The following is a 6,767-nucleotide window of genomic DNA, read 5'->3' as shown; positions in this document are numbered from 1 at the left end:
CCCGGGCCGCGTTCCCGGCCAGCTCGAGGATTTCAGCGGTCAGATACTCGAGCACAGCAGCCAGATAGACCGGGGCTCCGGCACCCACACGCTCAGCATAGTTACCCTTTCTCAGGAGCCTGTGAACACGGCCCACCGGGAACTGCAGTCCAGCCCGGGAGGAGCGAGACTTGGCCTTGGCTCGAGCTTTCCCGCTGGTCTTTCCTCTTCCAGACATTTCCACAATCTCACAAATACTTTCGCAAAGAATGAATAATTTCCTTAGCATTGATAGCCGGTCGCAGGCAGTCAGGATGGCCGAGCGGTCTAAGGCGCTGCGTTCAGGTTGCAGTCTCCATTGGAGGCGTGTGTTCGAATCCCACTTCTGACACCTTGTGTTTTGACTGCACTGGAGGCGATTGGGAGCAGCGGTGAAGAGCAAAGAGAAAGCAGAAAAAAACATGGACAAACAAAGTAACAATGGACCCAAAGATGTTGCAACAAAACATGAGAGCAAGAGGCAACTAAGCAAATAGCAGGACACATAAAAGATCAAAAATGTAACATTTGTATCATGGTGGAAGATGTTGCCAATATCCTTAATGAATACTTGACTGTTTTCCCGAATGAGAGGGCGATGCAAATATTGTTATGAAGGAGGAGGAGTGTGAAGTATTGGACGTGATAACTTAACGAGAGAGGAAGTCTTAATGGGATGAACATCCTTGAATGTGGATAAATCACCAGGTCCAGATGAAATATACCCCAGGCTGTTGAAAGAAGCCAGGGAAGAAATAGTGGAAGGTCTGACCATCATTTTCCAGAGGATTGGAGGTCTTGTAACGTTGCAATAAAAGTAAAATACCACGCAGATCAAGCATGGCTGAGCCTTTAGAGTAGAGAAACAGGGCTGAATTCCCTGAACCAGTGCTACAGCTTTCAGAATAGAAGTAGCCTATACACACCTGATGGGTTCCACTTAAACAAAAGAGCTGGAGGTGTTGACGGTCAGAACAGATAAAATGTGGAGGAGTGTTTGAAGCAGATTCTGTGTGGTTACTGTAGTTGTACTATGGAGTTATTTCAAGGAGGTGATTCTGAATGTAATGGATCAACGTGGACCCGTCCAAGGCAAAGGTTCTAAGCTTCCCTGTGGTCCAGCCTGGTTGAATGGAACTGAAGCAAACAAATCATCCAGAAGAGGAAAAGATATGGAAGGCCATGAAAGCACAGAATTCAGATGGATGCAATACCAGATGGTATGGCAAGAGTGTAAAACAGCAACAGACTGGTGAATAAAACTTTCCCATTGAATGAGACAAGAGAAAAGAAGGGTAATAATAGTGTCAGGTGAGTTGTGACACTATTCACATTCCACCTTGATCTGAATAGGACTGTTGAAGGGAGTGATTGAGAAGAATAGAGGAGAAATGAAAAGAAAGGAGAAATAAACAAAAGGTCTTTTGATTTTAGAATGCTTGTTTTTGGAAATGACAGACTGTAAAGTGTGTGTGTCAGAAGATATAGAGCAAAGTTGGGTATGACAAGATCACAGGAAGGTTGTGCCCTGAGACAAGGTGTGTGTTGACAGGAAAGCTGCTTTCTTTTGCACAATATGTATTTTATTCATATAATTTGTGCAATTACATTGCAAAGCAGTTCAAATTTAATATTACATAAGGTACAATACAGATCAGTTTCCTTCAATAATGTACATGATGTATCTCACTATCCCTGCCTGCACAGGTTATATTTACAGTATTTACATTACACATCAAACATTCTCTGGTGCAAACAGTCCGAGAGGTTTTCCACGGGTTCCAGCCCCTCACTGTACTATGGCCTACTAGGGCCTCAGACTGCAGCCTTTCCCCATTGAGTCTCCATGGTGGCTTCCCCAAGCTTTAATGCCGTCCCACAGCACATAGTCTTGGACGTTGCAATGTGCCAGTCTGCAACACTCGGTCATGGACAGCTCTTTGCATTGGAATACCTGTCCCACGGCCGGGCTCGTTCTCAATAGAGATCATTTCAAATGAACATTTCCTAAATCCGTGCTTTCTCTCTCGCAATAAAGAGAACAGGATGTCTGGCAGATTCAGTGTGAGACAATAACACTGCCGGGTAAAGGCCGCTTTCCAACTCCAATCTTAACACAGGAGATTCCCCAAACAGCTGCAGTAAGGTGTTTGTAAACTGCAGGAAGCGGATGTGTGAGGAAATGGTGATGTTACTGAGGAGGTTTCTTAGTATAGAATGGACTGTGTTTAGGTGGGAATATTACTGAGTGTTAATTGCATCGGGACCATATTTAAAAGCTCCGGCTTTCTGGAAAGCCTTGACTATGAAGGCCGAGTCTGGAAGGGTTTGTGTGGAGAACTGGGTTTTGGTTCTACTGTTAATAAAGGGTTTGAAATTGGCAGCCCGGAGGAAACTGGAGGTGGAGCTGAAAGATGAGGGGCCGTTCTCTCTCTGTCTGTCACTCTGGGTGTCTCCTCCATCTAGTTCTCTGTTTAATCTTCACTCTTGTCTCCTCCCCTCCCTGCTCTCACTCTGCCTTTCTCAGCCAGGTCCAGGTGGCCTGTATAAAAAGGAGCCTGACAGAATCAGTCTCTTTTATTGTGCACTGATTTGAGGAAAGAATCAACATGTCTGCCAGTAAACAAGAGTATGCTCCAGGCTGGCAGCATGTTAGAATCCATGAGGAAAGGCATCATCACCCTCATCGACAAGCAGAAGGGGGAGAGGACAGAAATCAGAAATTGGTGGCCCAATTTCTGCTTAATGCTGACTACAAGATTCTATCAAAAGACATAGCCAGTCGATTCAAGTCTGCTCTGGAGTTGGTGATTCACCCTGATCAGACCTATACTAAACCAGGCAGGACAATCTCTGATAGCTTTGCGCTACTCAGGGTTATGATCACCTATGTACGGGACAGGAGGGTGGACACCTGCCTCATCAGCCTGGACCAGGAGAAGGCTTTTGACAGGATATCGCACACTTACATGATGGATGTGCATTCCAAAATGGGGTTTGGGGAGGGAATCTGCAATTGGATCAAACTACTCTACACAAACATCAGTAGTGCAGTCTCAATCAATGGGTGGGAATCAGAAAGTTTCCCGATCCAATCTGGAGTCAGACAGGGCTGTCCTCTCTCCCCTGCCTTGTTTGTTTGCAGTATTGAACCCTTTGCTGAGTCTATTAGGAAGAATGCGAGCATCAGAGGGGTGACAATCCCAGGCAGCGGAGGCACTCAGGTTAAAACCTCCCTGTCCATGGATGACGTCGCCGTTTTATGCTCGGATCCACTGTCTGTGTGCAGAGTGATGAGCATCTGCGACCAGCTCGAACTGGCCTTGGGAGCCAATGTTAAACACGGCAAGAGCGAGGCCATGTTCTTTGGGAACTCGGCTGACCGATCCTTTGTCCCCTTCACCGTTAGGTCAGATTACCTGAAGGTGCGGGGGATATGGTTTGGAAGGGCTGAGATGTGCACCAAAACCTGGAAGCAGCGAGTAGCCAGGGTACAACATAAGCTGAGCATGTGGGAGCAGCGATCTCTCTCCATTATGGGTAAGAACCTGGTCATCAGGTGCGAGGCGCTCACATTCGTGGTGCAGGTCTGGCCCATACCGCATTCCTGCGCTGTGGCGATCACCTGAGCCATTTTCCGCTTCATCTGGGGATCCAAAATGATCCGGGTCCGGAGGGACACGATGTTCAAACCTCTGGATAAGGGCGGGAAAAATGTACCCAACGTCGCCTTCATCCTTATGGCTACCTTTGTGTGCAGCTGCATCAAGCTGTGTGTAGATCCCCAGTTTGCAAACTTCAAGTGTCACTACGTGCTGTGGTTCTATCTGTCCCCAGTGTTGCAAAGGATGGGCCTGGTCATATTGCCGTGGAATGCTCCATCCAGTTGGACTGTGCCGTACTGCCTATCCTTCATGGAAAAGTTTCTGTGGAAAAACACCTTTGACCACCAATCCATCAGGCAGTGGTCTGCACGGAATCTCCTCAAGGCCCTACGGGAAAAGGAGATGGTGGATCCTGTCGGATGGTCCCCTGAGCAGAAGTCCAAAGTCATTTGGCAGAATGCCTCATCACCAGAACTTTCAAACAAGCACCAAGATGTAGCCTGGCTGATGGTGAGAAGAGCCCTCCCTGTCAGATCCTTCCTGCACACCCGAAGTCTCACCCCATCCACACGCGGCCCTCGAGGTGGCTGTGGTGGAAAAGAGACGTTGCCCACCTCTTTCTGGAATGTGTCTTTGCAAAGCAGGTGTGGAAGAGATGAAGTGGTTTTTGTCGAGGTTCATCCCAAGCAGCTCTGTAGTACAGGAGTCTGTGCTCTATGGGCTGTTCCCAGGGACGCACACCAAGATAAAAATCAACTGTTGCTGGAGGACTATCAATTCGTTGAAAGACGCTCTTTGGTCTGCCCGAAACTTGCTGGTCTTCCAGCGCAAAGAGTTGTCCATGACCGAATGTTGCAGACTGGCACATTCCAAGGTCCAGGACTACGTGCTGAGGGACGCACTAAAACTTGGGGCAGCCGCACCAAAGGCTCAATGTGGAAAGACCACAGTGTAAGGTCCCCTCACCAAGCTGAACTGAGGAGCTGGATCCATGGGAAACCACTCGAACTGTAGCCAGAAAATATTTGTTTGCTGTAAAATGTACATGGCATGACAATGAAATGGAAGGGTTGTGAGGCAACTCACACCTGTATTGAAGGAAACTGATCTCCTTTGCACTCTTTGTATTGTTTGATTTGGTGCTTTTTGGAACTGTTTTGTAATGTATTTTTTTTTACAGATTTTTATGAATAAAGTATATTTTGGAAATTAATAAAAGAAAGTCTGGCAGAGGGAAAGGAGGGAAAGGACTGGGCAAAGACGGAGCAAAGCGGCACAGCAAAGTGCTTCCTGATAATATCCAGGGCATCACTAAACCAGCAATCCGCCGCCTGGCTCGCCGTGGCGGGGTCAAGCGGATCTCAGGTTTGATCTATGAGGAGACTCGCGGGGTGTTGAAGGTTTTCCTGGAGAATGTGATCAGGGATGCGGTCACCTACACTGAGCACGCCAAGCGCAAGACGGTCACTGCCATGGATGTGGTGTACGCTCTGAAACGTCAGGGCCGCACTCTCTACGAATTCAGCGGCTGAACAACTCGACCCTTTCCAGTAAACACAACAAATGCTCTTCGAAGAGACACCCACCGCCTCACAGAGAGAGCAGTGACCTGGAAACGGGAGCTGGGATAGGCTGTTTAGAACTGTCTGGAATAAATCTGTGCTGTGCTCGAGATACAAAACTAGAATCCCCAAATTTGACATTTCATTTGTAGCAAGGATGTGCAGTGGATTTGATTTTCTGAACGGGCTGTGTAAACAGTGCCCGAGGCTCTACAGTTAGTTATTTCTCCAGTCGACACATGCCCTCAGTGAAAAGCCATCACTCCTCCAGAATCACTCATTGTTTTCAAAGAATTTCAAAATGATTTCGCTGCAATGAGGGAATCCGGGAGTTTTGCAGCAGCCGTCACTGGAACCAGACCCACTTGTGATGTTATTTCTCCCGAGACGGTGTTTCCTGCACTGAAACTGACAGGGTTTGTGAAACTGATCAGTTTCAGCTCATTCATTCAGGGACATGGAATTCCCGCAGTTTGAGCCCGCGCTATCCAGAGCCCACTTCTGATTGGTCACCCTCTTCCCATTCGCATGTCTTAACCAATTGCCGAGCCTCGAATTAGAAAATACAGCAAATCATTGGCTTAAATTGTCGTCCTGGCAGAAAGATTGAATTCAAAAAATCCGCCAATTTCAGTGTTGGGCAGAATCGAATTACTCAACGAATCTCAATAACGAATTGGCAGCACATTTTATACTTTCCCCGATTTTCCTTTCCATCGATTGGGGTGCTAATTCACTCGGGTGCGTTTGCTAATACTAACTGTAATCCTCAGATCCATTTAACATTTCAGTAATCCTATTAAATACAAAAGGAATTTTATGATTGAATTTCCATTGGAAGATAGTGAATTAGCACCCCGATCGATGGAAAGGAAAATCGGGCAGAGGATAAAATGTGCTGCCAATTCGTTATTGTGATTTGTTTATATAACTGACCAGGATTGACTTCACCCGAATGCAGCTACTAGCTCCCACCCCACTGACAGCTCTCCCCACTCTGCAACTCGCTTTCTCCCCCTCCTCCCTACTGGCGAAATTCCGCACTCTGTCTGTTCGCTCTCCGTACCCCCACCCCCCACCCTGTCCCAGCCCAGCCCACAGCTGCTAGCTCTGGCCGTGACACTCGCTCCCACATTTCTTCACCAGGCGCCACCTGTAGAAGCAGGAGGGCCGCAAGGAGTGACGGGGCGACGTAGGAGTGAGTGGCTGAGAGGACGGAAGCGGCACGGCCTGGGGCGAGTGGCCAGAGAGTGGGGTGGTGCGAAGCGAGGAACAACTGGCCAGGGGAGTGGGGGGGCGAGAAGCGAGGTCTGGAGCGAGCGGCTGAGGGGGGGAATCTTCGAGGCCTGGAGTGAGTTGCCGAGGGGGGAGAGCTACAGCTTCAAAATCTCCCATTCAGCCACTTCCTCCAGCCAAGTGGTGGGGGGATGGGGTGGCTAGATACCCAATGATGCTTTATCACGCATGCACGAAGATGGATTTGTTGCGGAAATGTGATGATGTTGGCGCTGCAAAATGCTCGAGTATCTGACCGCTGAAATCCTCGAGCTGGCCGGTAACGTGGCCCGGGACAACAAGAAGA

At 48.2% G+C, this 6,767-nt stretch overlaps 1 non-coding gene across 1 annotated transcript; it reads left to right on the top strand.

Annotated features, from left to right (window-relative positions):
* Positions 1-287: 287 nt before the first annotated feature.
* Positions 288-370, top strand: trnal-cag (transfer RNA leucine (anticodon CAG)). The gene has a single exon. It is a non-coding gene; the product is annotated as a tRNA-Leu (tRNA).
* Positions 371-6,767: the final 6,397 nt, after the last annotated feature.

Source organism: Heterodontus francisci, chromosome 28 (genome assembly GCF_036365525.1).
Source record: "Heterodontus francisci isolate sHetFra1 chromosome 28, sHetFra1.hap1, whole genome shotgun sequence".
Classification (NCBI taxonomy): Eukaryota; Metazoa; Chordata; class Chondrichthyes; order Heterodontiformes; family Heterodontidae; genus Heterodontus; species Heterodontus francisci.
Note: the sequence above shows the minus strand (reverse complement) of the source record. Positions and strands in the feature narration are given on the sequence as shown.